General features: G+C 50.3%; 1 long non-coding RNA gene across 1 annotated transcript in view; it reads left to right on the top strand.

The window, feature by feature from the left end:
- Nucleotides 1-17,406, top strand: part of LOC144144087 (uncharacterized) — a 36,591-nt gene that overhangs the window by 13,110 nt on the left and 6,075 nt on the right. The window contains exon 2 of the long non-coding RNA XR_013317150.1: nucleotides 16,558-16,621. This is a non-coding gene — a long non-coding RNA (uncharacterized LOC144144087). The remainder of the gene's footprint in view (nucleotides 1-16,557; nucleotides 16,622-17,406) is intronic.

The following is a 17,406-nucleotide window of genomic DNA, read 5'->3' as shown; positions in this document are numbered from 1 at the left end:
GGCGCTCCTCACTAGACGCCCGAGTATTTTTCTTGGTATTTCTTGTGCGTTCCTCGTGTGGCACAAGCCGACGCGCAAACCGGGACGCCGCCGCTGCACACGAGCCTTTATACCATGTGTTGCGCAGTGAGGTCACGGCTTAACGGGCGCCAGTGACGCTCGGTGGAACTATGCCTAGGCAAGTGGAGCGAGCGCGAAGCAATGCACAGCTGCGCCAGGTGCTGCTAGGAAACGCGAAGTGACGTCTTCGCTCGGCGAGGTTTCCCGTCTGACGGACGGATCAACACAGCTCCTCTCATTGAAGGATTTCAGATTTTGAAGGGAGCAGGTGAGGCCTTTCGGGGTGATGTATTAGTAGATTGCAACAGAAGGGCGTCGTAGCCTGTGTCGTAGTTACTGCCACTCCTCCAGTGACGAAAATTGTAATATCATCTGCGTTGAGCGTTTCTGAATTCGCGAGATAGCCTCTACAAGTGGCGGCAGCTTGATCATGGCCGCGTTGAAAACGAAGGCTACAGTATGGTTCCCTGTGCTTAGCCCTCACTTCGTATAGTATCAGTTCCGATTTCAATCCTCGGACAGAGGAGGCGTACCGTGCGCAGTGGTGGCACCTTGTTTCATTTATTTTATTTTGGGGCGCCCGGTTAAACCAGCTGCGGGCGCACAAATTTCGTTTGGACCCGTGTGTATCAGTGCTTCTCCCTCTCGCCCATCTGTTAACCCTCCCTGGATGGCAAGGGTGAAATCCGTGCTTGTCGCAATAAAGGTTGTTCTTTGTCCGTGCCTCCTCCATACTGCTGCACCGTGCGCACTCGGGTTACTACAGTGGCGACGAGTCCGCAAACCACCCATGCTGCGAAAACTGAACAGGGAGGCCTGCCACAACGACAAGCGCCGACGACAGCCATGACCAGACTCCAGCTCCCGGTTTTCGATGACACACAAGATAAGTGGAACGCGTACAATATTTGGGGTGAAGCGTATTTTCTAGCTAACGCTATTACTGACAAAAAAAGGCAGCGATCACTACGGGTTGTAGCACTCACCGCGGAGACTGTGCGTGTGTTGGCAGGGCTAGTTGCACATCCGACGTGATAAAGCGGCGGTAGCCTGAAACGACGATCCAAAGCGCCACGAGATAGCAGCTAGCTACCAGTTTGTTTCCTGCTGCCAGCATGAAGAGGAGTCGGTGCACGTATTCCTAGTGAAACTACTGCGCAGAGCAGACTATAGCAAGCTTGGAGAGACGCGCAACCGAGTTTTGAAGGACCGGATTGTTTTAAGTGCGAATGCACTTTATAAGCGACCCCAAACCTTCCACCGCCGGCGGCGGCGGCGGCGTCCGCAGTCCTCCTCTCCCTAGCAACGGCGTGGAGCGGAGAGGAGCGTCGGTAGCAACGGCGCAGTGACGTCACTCACCACGTGACGACACGCCCCTCACCACTCCTCGCGGCGCGACGGCGTGCGCGCGCGCGTCCCTCTCCCTTCCCCGCGCCGTGACGTCACACACTCCACCCCTCTCCCCGGCAGCTGCCGTGCGCCGCTGCGTGTCACTTTCCCTCCCCGCGCCGTAACGTCACGCACCCGCACCTCCTCTCCCCTCGCTCGGCTGCAGCTGCCGTGCGCCGCTGCGCGCGTCCCTCTCCCCTTGCGCTCGCCTCCTCTCTCAGCCACCTGGCTCGGTGCGCTCGGCGCGGCGTGCCCCCCTATATATGCAGCGATAAACTGCCAGACCTCCGTGGGTCGGCTCGCGCGCGCTCTCTCGCTAGTCTCCTGGCTCACTCTGCTCCAGTTTAGACCGTTCGCTGGCTGGGCGCCTCTCAAGGCGATGTCAGAATTACTACGCCGTGTACTCTCGGCGCAAGAAATGCATTCGCACTTCCTCACGATTCCCTTCGGGGAGGTGGGGGCAATTTTTTTTTTGCGGCGTAGGCTAAAGTAACCTACGACAGCAATTACTGGACAAGAAAGATTTAACCTTAGAGGAGGCTGAAGCAATGGCCTTAGCAGACGAAGCAAGTGACAGCGATGCGAAAAATAGGAGTTCAAAACCGCCGGTCGTGATCAAAATGCTTGTGCCGCATCGCTCGCGATCTCGACAACACCACACATAAAGCGCGCCGCACGAGTACGGGCGATGTGGAAGCCCGAAGCACGATTATAGAGCCTGCCGCTGGACTACCCCGTGATGCTATCGCTTTGGCCGAGGTGGTTATTTGGCGAAGAAATGCTGCAGTGGAAGGTTCGAAGGCGGGAAGCGAGCGTAAAAACACTGACAGCTGAAACTCCGGCGAGCTGCGACGACATTGATGGCGCACACATTTGGGTATTGATTTTGGAGAGAAATAACGATTTGGAACCACTGATGCGCCGTGCATTTCGGGGGGGGGGGGGGCATTGAACTGTCTATGAAACTGGACACCGTATCTCCAGTGGGCGTTATATCGCGGCACGTGTACGAGCGACACCGCGCACTGTGGCCGAGCCTGTAACAAACACTACCAAAGTTGTCATATTAAAAGAGAATGCTGATGGTGTTTGGTGAACTCCAACTTTCAGTGACGTTCAGCATGTGTAGGCAGCGTGTCCACTCATTCTGCTTGACCGTACAGAGCCGAGCCTATGCGGCCGTTATCTCATTGGTTTGCTTGGCGAAACGGGCATTACGCTTGGAAACCTGACTGCGCTAGACCCGATTACAGGAACTAAGCCAGGCGACCATATGGTGAACCGACTGCTCGGCTGGTATGCCGGCGTCTTCTCAACAGGTCTTGGAGTAATCAAAGATGCGCCAGCCAGCCTGGAACTAGAGGAGACGAAGACACGGAAGTTCTGTAATCCCAGAATTCTTCTTTACTCCATTCTCAAATAAATTCTCCCGTGAAATTGGTTGGTCTCTTTGTATCCTATCCCCCATGAAACATGGGGAATGGGTAGGCCTATCGCAGTCGTCTCGAAGAAGGACCGCAGCTAAGAATATGGGCTGACTTTAAGGTCACGCTTAACCCAGCATGCGAAGTGGAGTGTTACCCCTTGCCTGTAGTAGAGGACATGTTCGCAAGAATAAATGGCGGTGAATACGTCAGTACCTTTGATTTGAAAGATGCGCACAACCAAATCCCCTCTTGACGAACCATCCTATGGGCTGTGTGTCATTAACATGCACCGCGGGATTTCCCAGTACAACAGGCTTTTGTTTGGTATAACTTGTGCACCAGATATTTTTTAAAGGAAGATGGATGCAATACTGGGTGCGCTACCGCACGTCCAAGCCTACCTTGAAGATGTGCTTGCGTCGGAAGGCAAAAGTTACGACAGAGAGCGGCTCCAGAGTGCGTTGGAACAGTTCAGCGAGCACGGCGTTTAACTGAGGATTGACTAATGCAAGTTTCGGCAGCGTTCTGTCGCTCACCTTGGGCATATTATAGATTGGCAAGACCTCCACCCCCCTGAAAAGAACGTGGACGCCATCATGCAAGCACCGCCCCCCTCGCAATGCTAGCGAAATATGTTCATTCGTATTCTTACGTTTTGTACACGGTTTCTACCTAAAATGCAACTGCATTCAGACCGTTGTGTGGGCTCATGGAAGGGAGAGCCGGTTAGGAGTGGCTTAATCCCCAGCAGGCGGCGTTTGAGAGAGCAAAACAAATACTGAAAAATACGTAACTTCTCGTTCATTTTGATCCTACCAACTGAAGCTAACGTGTGACGCTTCCCCTATGGCGTGGGTGCGGTTTTGTTTCACTTAGTGGGGAATGAGCACAGGCCCATTGACGTTGACTCGAAAACGCCACAAAAGCAGCAGAAGAAGAAAATAACTTTATTTTTTCAAGGATCCCCTAGTCCGGAGCTCCCGGGATAGCCGACAGGGCCTTCTCTGCGCGTTCAATAAGTGTCCTTTGCCCTTCCGCGCTAGAGCCGGCCCGCCTCCTTTCCCATAAATTGGGGGTAAGATTGGGTATGGGGGGAAGGTTAGGGTTCTGTGTACATGTCCAGAGAGTGTGATAGATGCTAGGGTAGTCCCTGCAGTTAGGACACTTGGGGGTACCCGGTAATCGTTGGAATCGGTGTGTTAGGTGTGTAGTAGGTAGCGTGTTTGTCTGAATTTGCCTGAGTAGAGCGGCTTCCCGGCAAGTGAGTGTTCTGTGTGGTGTTGGGTGTTTTTGTCTGTTTTGACGGGCTGTCCGTAGCATATCTGTGGTGTCAACTGGTTCTTGAGGTCCTGATTGCGTCCTACGTTCCTTTGAATGCGGAAGTGCATGCTCAGGCGCGCGGTGGTTTAACAAACCTCGGGCGAGTGCGTGTGCGCTCTCATTTCCTGGCCCCCGCACGGGGCACCTTGAGTAATCTTGGTGATGGTGTTGGCGACACCGCGGACCACTAGCCCCCAAACCTAGGCTGTATCAAACCGTGGCGATGTGTTTATAGGAGGAGGGTGAGAAACCACGAACGGTGGCCGTCGGAGCCTAGGTCAAGCTCCGGAGGATGGGCTCCCTGTCTGTTTACCAGGCAGGGAGCTCTGGGACCTCTCTCGGTATCAGGGTAACCCGAGCGAAGGAAGTAACCTCGTCCCCTGAATTTATACTATAGCATATGGTATTTACACCCACCTCTCCTAACGTGATCGGTCTCTAAAAAGGGGTCGCACCGAAGTTTGTTTTCCTGCGTTGCCTTCGATCTCGCTCCCAAATCCAGATAACTACCCTCGTTTTTTGATGATTGAATCTGTAAATAAACCGAATATAATTTCCTCTTAATCCGTATTTGTTGTTTGGAAATTCCTGGAAGGTATCATCGGCACAACATACGACGCCAAAAAGCTCAGAACTGGTGAAGTGCTAGTTTAAGTAAAAACTCACCAGCAATCCACACTCCTCCTGAAACAAACCCGCATGGCAGATCTGGATATCAAGGTCACACCCCACCGCAGCCTCAACAGCTCTCAGGGTGTGATCTCGGAGGTAGGTCCCATTTATACAACCGACGCCGACCTTTTGGAAGGCTTAAGGGATCAGGGCGTCATGGCTGTAAAGCGCATATCCATACGCCGCGATGACAGATAACAACTAAACACATTATCATGACCTTCAATTGATCCACCCTGCCAGAATCCATAAATGCCGATTATATACATTGTTCTGTCCGCCCGTACATCCCGAACCCACGGCGCTGCTTCAAGTGCCAACGGTACGAGCATGGCACAAACTCTTGCGGTGTCCGACGTACCTACGCTAAGTGCGGCCAGCATGACCATCCTTCTGAAAAGTGTGAATCCTAAACTTTCCCCTGTGCCAGCTGCCAGGGATCCCATACAGCGTACTCGCAAAAATGTGAAAAGGAGAAGCAGATAATCAATGTTAAATTCCCCGAGAGCATCACATCCCCAGAGGCACGTAAGAGGTTCGCCTCTTTCCCATGGGGAGGTACGCCGACGCAGGTCGCCGGGGGGCGGAGCGGCGTCTGGTTTCGGCGGGGACCCCGTACCGCGAGTCGGACTTGGTACCGCCCCCGCCCCCCACCGGGCTGCCTCGGGCCGCCCAAACCGCCTCCGCACCTCTCGCTGAGGTGCGCAACCACGTCGGTTGCGGATTCCGCTGCATTCACGGCCTCCTCTCCACCGGCCAAAAGAATATGCGAGGGCACGGAGGAGATGGAGACGGAGGCAGCCGCAGCGACCCCCTCCTCAACCTCACTGCATGTGCCATCTGTGGTGCTCCCCACGCACTCGGCACTGGCAGCGCAGGCAAAGGACACCCGAAAGGGTGCCAAGTCTAGGGGGCCCACTCCGCTGGGCACCCCTTGCCTTCAGATGACGACATGGACGTCGAGCCGTTCCGGCGTGCACCACAGCGGAAGGAACGGGCTCCGGCGTCCAGCCCCGAAAGTAGACACATAAATGCGCACATATTCCAGTAGCTCTAAACTTCAATAATGCGAAAAGAAAATATTATGCAGGGGAACTGCAGAGGCCTTCTTAAAAATCTTGATGTGATTGCATTCCAATCAGCCAAGTTTGATGTGTCTCCAAGAAACCCATTTAAACTCCAGGCACACAAATTTCTTGAATAGTTACATGGTATTTAGGAAGGAGACAGATGGTGGTGGCACATCTTCAGGTGGTGTGGCTATCATTGCTCAAAAATCCTTGGCGTGCTATACTGTCCAACTACAGACCATCCTATAGGCTGTGCCTATTCGAACCATATTCTTTAATAGGCTTATAACACTATGCTCTTTTTACATCCCTCCTGAATTCCAGCTCTCGAGATGACATTTCGAGGCACTTGTAGATCAGTTACCTGAACCTTTTATTCTAATATTCGGCCTTAATGCACACGATTGTCTTTGGGGCCCTTCTCGTGCGGATGACAGAGGTCGCCTGATAGAGAAATTCCTAGCATCTTCGGGAACATCCCTGTTCAACAAAAACAGCCAACATACCATAACTTAGGACACAATACATACTCCAATCTTGACTTGGCTATTGGTTCTGCAATTCTCTTTTCATGTCTTTTCATACGGCAGTGACCACTTCCCCACCTCACTCACATATATAGGTAAAGGCCCATGCAGCCAATCTTCCCACAACAGGTTCAATGAAGCACGAGCTAACTGGAATACATTCACAGAGACATCCAAACTACACTGCACAACCATAACACACCTACACGCCGATGAAGCCGCTTAACTCCTCACGGCGCACATCCTCGACGCTGCCGAAAAGTCCATTCACCATGCCTCTGGTGCCCCGCGCAACCACAGCAGGCCGTGGTGGAAGGAGGACTGTAGGCGGGCGCGAGAGGCCCAGAACAAGGCGTGGGGTATCCTTCGTCGGTACCCCATGTCGGGTAACCTCCTGTTCAAGCGGGCAAAGGCATTTGGAAAACGGGTGCGTCGTGAGGCAAAACGAGATAGTACGCGCTCTTTCATAAATCAATGAACTCCTACACAGACACACGAAAAATATGGACGAGAATACACAAACTCGGACGAAAACAGACACACAGCCTGCCTCTGGTCAGCACAACACGAGACACACTTGAAGACCAGGCTGACACACTTGCACAACACTTCCAACACGTGTCCAGTTCAGCACACTGCACAAACAGTTTTATAAACACAAACTCTCAGCCGAAAAGAAGCCTCTACATGACAACGACAGATCAACCACGTCCTATAACGCCGAGTTTTCGCTTCATGAGCTGAGGGGTGCTCTGAGTACCTGTAAATCCTGAGCTCCAGGTCCAGACAACATCATATATACAATGATACAGCACTTACACGCAGACACCCTTGTTACACTCCTTCACCTTTACAACAAGGTATTGCTTTCGGGGCACATCCCAAAGTCTTGGAGGGCGACCATAGTTGTAGCATTCTTGAAAGAGGGGAAGGATCCTTCCACTACCGCAAGCTATCGGCCCATCGCCCTCACAAGCTGCCTGTGCAAGCTTCTCGAGAAGATAATAAACAGGAAACTCATGTACTTCTTGGAGTACAACGGTCTTCTCCATGTCTGCCAGGCAAGTTTCAGGGTGGGGCGGTCTGCAAACGACCAACTTGTCGCTTTTGAATCATGTATAAAGGATGCCTTCGTACATAAACAGTTTTGCCTTACGGAGTTTTTCAACACCGAGAAAGCCTATGACACCGCTTGGCGTACAGCATCCTTAGTGACCGGAAGTCAATCGGTGTTTCGGGCAGCATGTTGAGCATGCTTTTTAGTTTTATGTCGGAGAGAACCTTTCGCGTCAGAGTTGGTTCTGCACTGTCAAAGGTTCAGATGCAAGAAAATGGCGTGCCACAAGGTGGAGTGTTGTGCTGCACTTTTTTGATAGTTAAGATGCACTATCTTGGAAAGGCACTGCCACTTACAATCTCTCATTCAATGTATGTAGATGAGGTCTAGATATCGTTTAAGTCTTGTAATATGTCAATCTGCGAACGTCAAGTCCAGCTTGGTGCCAAGAAACTAGCCGGCTGGGCAGACAAGAATGGCTTTGAACTCAATCCTGCAAAAACTCTTGCGTTGTGTTCTCCAGGAAGCGTGGGGTCCATCCGGACCCAGATTACTTTTAATGGCGTGTCGCTTTCTGTGAACAAGGAGCAGAAGCTTCTATGTACTGTGTTTGACCGCAAACTCACATTCATTCCACACATCAAGGAACTTAAGCATAAATGCCTGAAAACAATGAATATCCTTACGTTTTTCTCCCACCAATCGTATGGGGCTCAAAAGAACTCTTGCTGCACTTGTATACTGCTTTGGATGGGTCTCGTTTGGACCAGTGTTGCGGAATGGGCATCCCAATTCCATTCCAATTCCATTCCGAGGAATTAAAACTTGTCGTGATTCCATTCCTTTCAGTTCGTCGGAATGACAAAATTCAGCCCATTCCACTCCTGTAATGGATGGGCAGTCCAATTCCATTCCCTTAATTCGTCAACGTAAAAACTCCCTCAGGTGCTCTATCGATTTATCGTGGAACGCAACACGAATCTGACGTTGTCATACGCTTTCAAAACGGCACACAAATATGCCAAACGTGTCGCTTGTCACTGATTTTGGAGGTGGTAGCAGGTTGGTTACATATCTCGTGCAGAACCACTACTCTTCTAATGCAAACGTTTACCATACCTTCCTAACTAAAGTACAGAGAAGTGCGAAAGCTAAACGTCCGTCATACTTTCGCTGAAAGTGAGTCCAACCGATCACCAACCCTTCAAACACCCAAATCGCAAGCGAAGAACGAACCCATGTGACGATTTTTCGCGCACGAAGTAAACACATCTACGGAGGTATAAATGTAAATGGTTACGTGGTTTATGAGACAAAGATTTACTATTGTACCCTGTCTTCATGATTGGCGGGTTTTTTGTCTTATTTAAAAGCGTTCTTTTTTCGCGATTTTCAATTAACCGTTTTTGCACCATGGAAGACCGCCTTCATACAGAGGCAGACAGACTATTTGCTGCCCCCGGTTTCCCGCACGCGCCGTGTGTCCAGATACGTTATCAAGGCTTTTCGGTTGAGGAACCGGTCTATGGGGAAATGTAATAATTTTTGGACACAACGCCATCGATCCCACTGAGATAGTTTTTTTAACTATCGCACTGTCGCACTGCCCCTTTTTGCATAATAAGTAGCGGAATCCCGCTACTCATTATGACATTTGCATCTCAGAATGTTTTGACGGTTTGTTCCTGGGCGACGCGAGATGAAGAAGCTATTACGTTGATGTCTGCTTTTTCCGTTTGGTGTCACAGTCTCTCACGTTCTTTCTTGCTATCTGCTTTGCGTACTGTCGTACCAGCGTAATGAGTAGGCTGTGGATGACTCGCAGGCATGTTGCGCGGGGATTTCTAACATGTACACGCATTCTAAATGCTCACTTGAATAATTTAAAGAGAATTTACAGCACTGAGCGCTAATGCTACTGTACCAACGTGAGAGACGGGAGGGCAGCGTCACAGAATTCACCGTTAACAGTTTTGCGTTCAATGCACGAAAGTCGCCACCGCTTCCCCGTTGACTTCAGTACATGGCATTATTTATGACCCCTTGCATGTAAAGTTACAGAACCACATCGGGGCGGGGACCCTGGCAAAATAAGGAAGTGTGGTCAGATAGTTTGTTTCCATAAACGCGCAACCAATATGCACGAGGGCCTGATAAAAAGTTTGAAACGAGACCTTCCTACCTGAATAGTGGTGATTCTCACACTTTCAAACCACGGACTAAAGCTTCAGTTATCAGATGAGGTTGTACCCAGCCGCAAAGGCCACGTGTACAGAAACACAGCAACTAAACCACGAACCAGTTTGGCACAATTGGAGGAGAGTGCCGCACTTTCGGATTGAAGCAAAGCACGGTGTCGCACTGTTGAGAGCTGTCAAAACACTTGCAAACAAGGGTGCTAGTGGAGCCAGAACTGTTAGAAACGAACGCCCTTTGGCAGCTGTGTCTTCTGTATTGTCGTATTTAATATATGGTATCTCACAGCTGCCCACTGCTGTAGCAGAAAGTGGAGGTAGAAAGCCCCGTAACACATCCGCAGCTCGCTTCTTACGCCTATGGCGGGTTCCGGGCAAGCACGGCCCTCACCCCCAATTTTTTTTGCTGCCTTAGTTTTGATTTGCTGGAGCCCCGGTGGCCCGCTTCAACACGCGGACAGACGGTCGACAGGTTGGCGCTGCATTCGGCCGGCTTACAAGCTACAACGCTATTCATTGAGCGCCGGGCACGGAGACTGGGAGGAGCACGCCAAGGAGACTCGTTTCATGTTTCATGCACAAACGCTATGTATTGCTAGCTCCAAGATTTCGAAGCATCAGCTTGTGGTGAGGAACACCGTGGCTTCGGATGCGTACTGTTCGTATTCCGCAGTCCATGATTCTCGATGTTATACCCCGCCTGCTGCCCTGGGCACATAGCACCTGTAACTCACACGGTGATCTGCCAGCGGAGCCACTGACAGTTAGTTGTACAGAGAAAGCTAACCTCAAAAAGCCTGCCAAAGAACGAAGAGCCGACCTAACGTGGCGACCGGCCCGGTGGCCAGACGAGCTTGCACAGCTTGTGTTGGCATGTGTTGCGTCATAGCCGCGGCACTCTCTCTCTCCGCAGTCTCCTCTCCTTCGGGCGGGCTGCGCATATAAACCGTGTGCCGCTCTCCGGCGGCCTCTCGGTCGACGGTTGCTCTCCGGTTGCGCTTGAACCCCCTCAGCGTCGCATCACACCAGGGTTCCCGCGAGGGGAGGTGGGCGTAATTTTTTATTCACACGCGCTGCCGCAGGCTGCACAGATTCTGTAACTCAAGATGCTGGGTATGTGTTCTCGTTTTTGTCGCCGGTGCTCCGTTGAGATATACCGACGCAGTGATCGCTAGAGACCCATTAAGTAGCCGGAAGGCGCCAGCGATGGTGCCGCCTTGGTCTAAAAATCACCGTTTCATTCCCATTACATTCCGGGAAAAAGACACTTAATTCCATTCCCATTCAATTCCTTCAAGCGTTGTCCTCATTTCATTCCCATTTCATTCCGGCACCTCCAAAAGCTGGAATGAATCCGGAGTGATTCCAATTCCGGAGGGGTAACTCTGCAACACTGGTTTGGACTGTGGCAGTGTGGTGTATGGGTCGGCGACTAAAACAGTGTTGCGAATGCTTGGCCCAGTGACACTTGGTACGTCGTCTCGCGTCGGGTGCTTTTCGCACTAGTCCGGTCCAAAGTCTGTATGTCTAGTGCAACAAGTGGAGCCTTGAGAACCAACGGACGTACATGGACTTGCTTTATGCTTTAAAATTTCATCGCTGAATAACCATCCCTTTTATCCAGTATTTAACAATACATCCACATCTCTGCTGCTCGTGAATAGCCCATTCGCTCTTCTGACCCTTTTCGCTTTGAGTGAGAGGGCGAGGCTCGGATCTCAGCACTTCGTTTGTAGATGTGTACAGATCATTCTTTTCAGACATTTTACCGCCTTAAAACGCTCGGCATGTGTCCTGCGACCTTTCTTGTATGAAACTTCACAAACATCGGTTACCACGAGCTGGAATACTGCACCACTCTATGTCTCAGCAGTTTAAATACCCATTTGCAGAATTGTACAGTGACGCTTCTAAAACCTCCACTATGGTGTTCTGCACTGCTCATGGTCCGAATTTCAATGGAGCCAGAACCATGAGCGTACACACAACCATTTTTTCAGCAAAAGCATATGAAATTTTACTCATCGTACAGCACATTCTTGACAGTCAGATTCTTGATTCCGTCATGTATACAGATTCCGTGAGTATGTTCGCGCACTATCATCGCACAAGCCCCCCAGAAACCACATAGTCAATCTTGTGTTCAACACCATCATGTCTATCTATGCGGAAAAGCATGAGCTGCTACTCTGCTGGGTCCCAGGACACTCTGGGATCGCTGGCAACGAGATGGAAGATGAGAGGCCCACTGCTGCTGCACTCGGGAACACTGTAGACATAACAACGGTAGCATATACAGACCTCAAGCCACACATAAGACAACACTTGCGCAGAACATGGCAAACACACTGCAATGAACAAACAGACAACAAACTATATGTATTAAAGCCACACTTGGGACGGTACACAGCTGACTCACACAACAGACACGCGGAAGTCGCCTTGGCTAGGCTACGGGTATGGCACGCCCATGCGACGCACTCGTATCTGCTAACGGGATCTTCTAGACCCCAGTGTAGCGGGTGCGGAGGGGCCCTATCCGTAGTTCACGTACTCATTCAATGCAGAAAACTCGATACCACACGACGCAAACATTTTCCTGAACGTTACAGACAACACATCCCGCTTCACCAATCACACTTCTTGGCAGACAACCCAATATTTTCTAACAAGTGTGTGTCAAGTTTTCACAGCTTCTTTGATATCATGCATAATCACACTGGCCCTATACACCAGCCATCTTCATGCATTCGCTTGACTTTTGTTTTTACTCGACAATTTAGCATTTATTTGCACATCTTTCCGCGTCAAATAACTTTGTATCTGGCGCTCTTTTCCCTCTTTTGCCTTGCGCCATTAAACTCAAACCATCATCATCATCATCATCTGATTTTCGGGCATGCCTTCGTGGCCAGGTATCCATATAATCTTGTAGCACTTCTCACTTGAAGCGAGGACTTTGTTGAGTTTGTTGGCGGTATTTCTTTGCATTCGGTTGCAGAGAAGGTTTCGGCATGCAGCCTCAGAGTGGGTGTAGATGTACACTGTACTGCTGTCTGGCACAGAACGGTAAGAGTGCTCTATAGCACGCGCGATTGCCCTTGTCTCCATACCGGCGGTTGCGTTGAGGTCAAGTTCTGCGCCTGCAGTGATGAGGGCATGACTTCCGTCTACAACGGTGACACCCGTCCCATCAAGGAGGCTGGCGTCAGTGTAGTAGGGGCCGGGTTGTGGCTCGGTCTTGTTTATCTGCTTCAGGATGGCCTTAACACGAAGGGTTCGTCTTTCCTTGTTCCTCTCCGGATACATATTGCGGGGTAGAGGAGCAGAGCAGATTTTATTCCGTATGTTAGGTTTCAGTTGTCCGTACATGCTTCCCTCATATTGGCTGGTGTCGCATCCTGTGTTGTGAAGGATGCTTATGCCCTGTGCCGTGCTTCACAGTCATTGTAGCTGATTGATTTTGTGCGTGTTAAGCAGCTCCTCCAAAGAATTTGTCGTGCTGGTGTCTTCCAGTGCCTTTGTTGAGGTATACGTGGGCACCCCGAGTGCGATCTTATGGCCCTTTCCTAAAAGCACCTCTGTGCTTTTCAGTTGAGATTCCTTCCGTTTTTGGTATGACAAATGATAAAGTACCCTGGAAGTGGTGAGAGCTGCGTGAAGGCGAACGACACCAGCTTCCCGAAGACCCCCGTGCCTGTTCGTAATGCTTCGGGGCATGTGTATCACCTGACTTCCCTGATCTAAAAGTTTCCGGATTTATGGTTGGTTTTTCTGTTGTTTTGTAGTGTTAATTCGAGTACTTTTATGTGCGAATGTTGGAGCATGGCTCTGCCGTGCAGCTGCACCTTCAGTTGGACTTGTTTGCTGTTGTGTTTAGTTACTACGAGAAGCTCTGATTTTTTAGCAGAACAGGCGAGGCCACCGATACTGGCGTAGCGCTCCACCTCTTCGGCCGATTGTTGAAATGCTTCTTCGACTTTTGCTGGGGAGCCTTTGGTTGTCCATATGGTGATAACATATTTTTGCTGTCCATATGGTTGTCCACATGAGGATATCATGCGGTTAAGTTCCGCTGAGAGGTTCTTCATCACGGTATTAAAAAGGAGGGCGATAGTATAAAACCCTGAGGTGTGCCACGGTTGGAGGCTTCCTTTGCACGGGACTTGATTGATCCCAACGGGAGTGTTGTCATCCGGTCACGCAGAAAGCTCCGTACATAAATGTAAATTTTTGAGCCGCAGTATATTTCTTGCAACTTGGCCCGTATTAGGTAATGCAAGACATTATCAAATGCATTCGAGAGGACTAAGGCGAGAACCGCTCGAATTTGAGCAGTGCTTGGGTCGTCCAATATATCCTCCTTGAGTTGGAGGAGGGAGTCTTGTGCCAAGATCTCCCTGTAGACAATGAGCGTGTGCGGAAGCGCGTTCGTGTTCTTAAGGTAGTTAGCGAGCCTGATTAATATTACCTTTTCCATGAGCTTGCCCAAACAGGACGTTAATGATATGGGCCTTAAATTGTGGAGATCAAGTTTTTTCCTGGTTGAGGTATTAGTATGACCTGAGCCGTCTTTCATGTTATCGGGATCTCCCCTTGTTCCCAGACTTTTTTCGTGAAGGATGCAAGGCAGGCATAGTCCTCATACGAGAGATTTCGGATGAGTTTGTACTGCATTATGTCCGGTCCCGGTGTCGTGTTGCGTTCCGTGAACTCCAGGGCAGCCTGTGTTTCCTGGATGGTAATAGGACCATTCAAGTATTAAAGATCGTTTGCGTCTCGTGCATAGTCTCGACATTCCGGGTCATCAAAAGCAGCGCGACACTACCATACTGGAGCGAGAAGCATTGTCACTCATCTTTGATGTCTTCCGTTTTCGTGACTCCTCTAGGTTGGCAATTCCCTTAGGTCACCGACCATCAGCCGCGGCTTGACTAGCCCCACCCAGACCGTCGTACGCCACCTATTACCGCAGCACGAATTCAACGATGGGCACTGTACTTGGGTGGCTGCCAGTACAAGTTGCTGTACATTGGGGGGGAATAACTGATAGCAGACGCCCTGGCAAGGTTTCCATTACAGACAACGGAACCGGTAACCTAAGGCGAACTCATGGACATGTCCCGGAGTGGGAAGTTCTTAAAGAGTTGCAACTCACGAGTTGCAGGAGCTCACTACCGAGGACCTGTTATAAGCCCTGGTAATGCGCTACATATTGTATGGTTGGCCTCGAACCAAAAATGGAATGGTACCTGATTTGTTGCCTTTTTTGATCGGGAATTAGAGCTGTCATTGACTCGGTGCCTAGTCTACTGCGGTAACAGAGTGGTGATACCACGAGAAGTGTGGAGTAGAATTCTTCAGCTTCTCCATGAAGCGCACCAAGGCTCCTCTTCAACGGAACCCGCTGTGTGGTCTTTGTTTTGGCGACCGGCAATGGATAGGGCAATTGAAGAGTTTTAGGCGCAGTGTAGGAGCCTAGTGGAAGACCTTACAATAACTAAGGCAGCCACAATAGTAGCCTGGCTGAAACCAGATAGGTGGTGACGCACTCACATCGACTTCGCTGGCCCGTTGACAGAAATGATAGTCTTGGTGGTAGTGGACGCGCACACAAAGTGAATCGAAGCAGTTCCAATGAAGCATGCGAACGCAATTTTTACCATTCGCTGCTTAAGGAGAATGTTGAGTCGGTTCAGCATGCCACATGCGATTGTGTCCGAATAATGACACACAATTGTGGACCTGCGTCGGCCGCTTTCCATCCCCAGTCAAACGTAGCAGCGGACAAAGCAGTTCGAACCACGAAAAACGGATCAAGAAAAATGCGAGATGGACCGGTGGAAGATAACCTCATGCCCCTGTTATTCGAGAAAGGATGGCTTCGCAGAAGGGCGGAAAGTCACCATCAGAAATGCTTCTCGGCCAGGAGCTCCTGTATCGTCTTCTCCCATGCCTGCCTCCCAGGGATGCGAACTCGCCACTGGGTGCCGATGACCGGACCATCTAGCAGGCAGCAGCGTCTACATGCGCAACTACGGTACCGGTTAAAGATGGACGCCTGGACGCGTAAAAACCACTGCGACCACGAAAATGATGTCAGTGGAGACGTCAACTAGGGTAAGGCAGCGTCACATCTTCCAAATGCATTGCCGTCCCGAGGCAACCCCGGAGACTGTGTCTGTGGAGGCGACTGCAGGCACGGAGGCTGAACCTGAATCTGACAGAGCGGTTACTGCTGTCCCGTTTCTTTTGCTGACACACGGCCCCAGGCGGAATCCACCGGAGGAAAACCCGTCCTGCCAGCAGGGCGTGGTCGGACTGAGGCTCCAACACAATATGCGACGGAAGCTCCAGTCATCGCGGCCGACCCTATTCCGGGGACGGCCCTCGTCAATTAACGCTCAGGCGATCGAAAAGAATTAGAAAACCTGTACAGCAGTTCTGGTTTTAAGGCGGAAGAAATGTGGCATTTGTTTTGTTTTGTGGCGGCCAGCGAAACCAGCTGCGGGCACACCTATTTTGTTTTGGTTCTGGGCCGTCTACGTTACCTGTGTAACCTTCTCTTTATGTCTAGAGCTACCATTTGTCGCAATAAACGCTTTTGTTTGTTGCCAGACCCTCGTCCAAGCTGCTGACCCTTGGGCACTCATGTTACTACACACATTGAGCTGCTACTCTGCAGACTTGGTTAAAATTTTACTTGAATAAAGAGGTGTTTTTTATTTGCCCTTTGGAGCGGCCGCCATTTTCTTGATCTGGCAACAGCAAAACATGCTTTTTGCAGAATGGGTACTTATGACTTTCGGCTAAATAAACATCACTTCCTCTTCTTTGCAGATGTATCCGAACATGCCAAGTGCATTAAAGATTGTGGTTACTGCAAGTGCACTAATTGCTCAGAGTAAGTAAATTTTGGTGTTAACATTCAGTCGGGGCAAACAATGACAATGTGTGACCAGCGTATTTCTTTATCAACGTTCAACCTGACTCTCACTTCTTATAGTCTGTAATCATAACGCATTTAGTTTCTTTGCACCAAGCAGAACACAAAAAAGCGCTGAGCAGACTATGATATTGACCTTGTGCTTAATAGCCTCTCAAGGCAGGCAAAAATACTGCAATTGTCATGAGGACTATAATATATCGTCACGGGGCGGACAATGCCGTATGGCGCCATGGCCCAGCATCGACGATGACGACGAGGAAGTGGCTGGCATGCTGTCTGCTCGGGCTCTATCACGTTCGCTTTGTAAATATACTGTACCGAAATCGTTCATCATTCGTAATCATTGTTCCCCGCATTTCCATCCTACCGCCCCATAACAATATTAACTCTTCATGGGGCATCACACCGCCAAGGACAAATTACAAAAGAAAGGGACACAGAACAAGCGCTGAGTGTCAAGTACAATTTATTGATTAAGATTCTTTTGATACAAAAATCTGCAGCGGTGGCTCAGTGGATAAGGCGTTGTCCTGCGGAGCACGATGACGTGGGTTCGATTCCCAGCCGCGGCGGCCGCTTTTCGTGGAGGCGAAAAGCAAAAAAACCCGTGTGTTCTAAATTTCGGCACACGTTAAAGATCTCCAGGTGGTCAAAATTATTTCGGAGCCCTACTTTACGGCGCGCCTCATCGCCTGTGAAGCGTCGGTGCGTAAAGCACCACAATTAACTAATTAAATTAT

The sequence above is a fragment of the Haemaphysalis longicornis genome, unplaced genomic scaffold (genome assembly GCF_048455015.1).
Source record: "Haemaphysalis longicornis isolate Haplotype H1 unplaced genomic scaffold, Haemaphysalis longicornis Haplotype H1 scaffold_60, whole genome shotgun sequence".
NCBI lineage: Eukaryota > Metazoa > Arthropoda > Arachnida > Ixodida > Ixodidae > Haemaphysalis > Haemaphysalis longicornis.
This window is presented reverse-complemented; position numbering and strand designations above follow the sequence as displayed.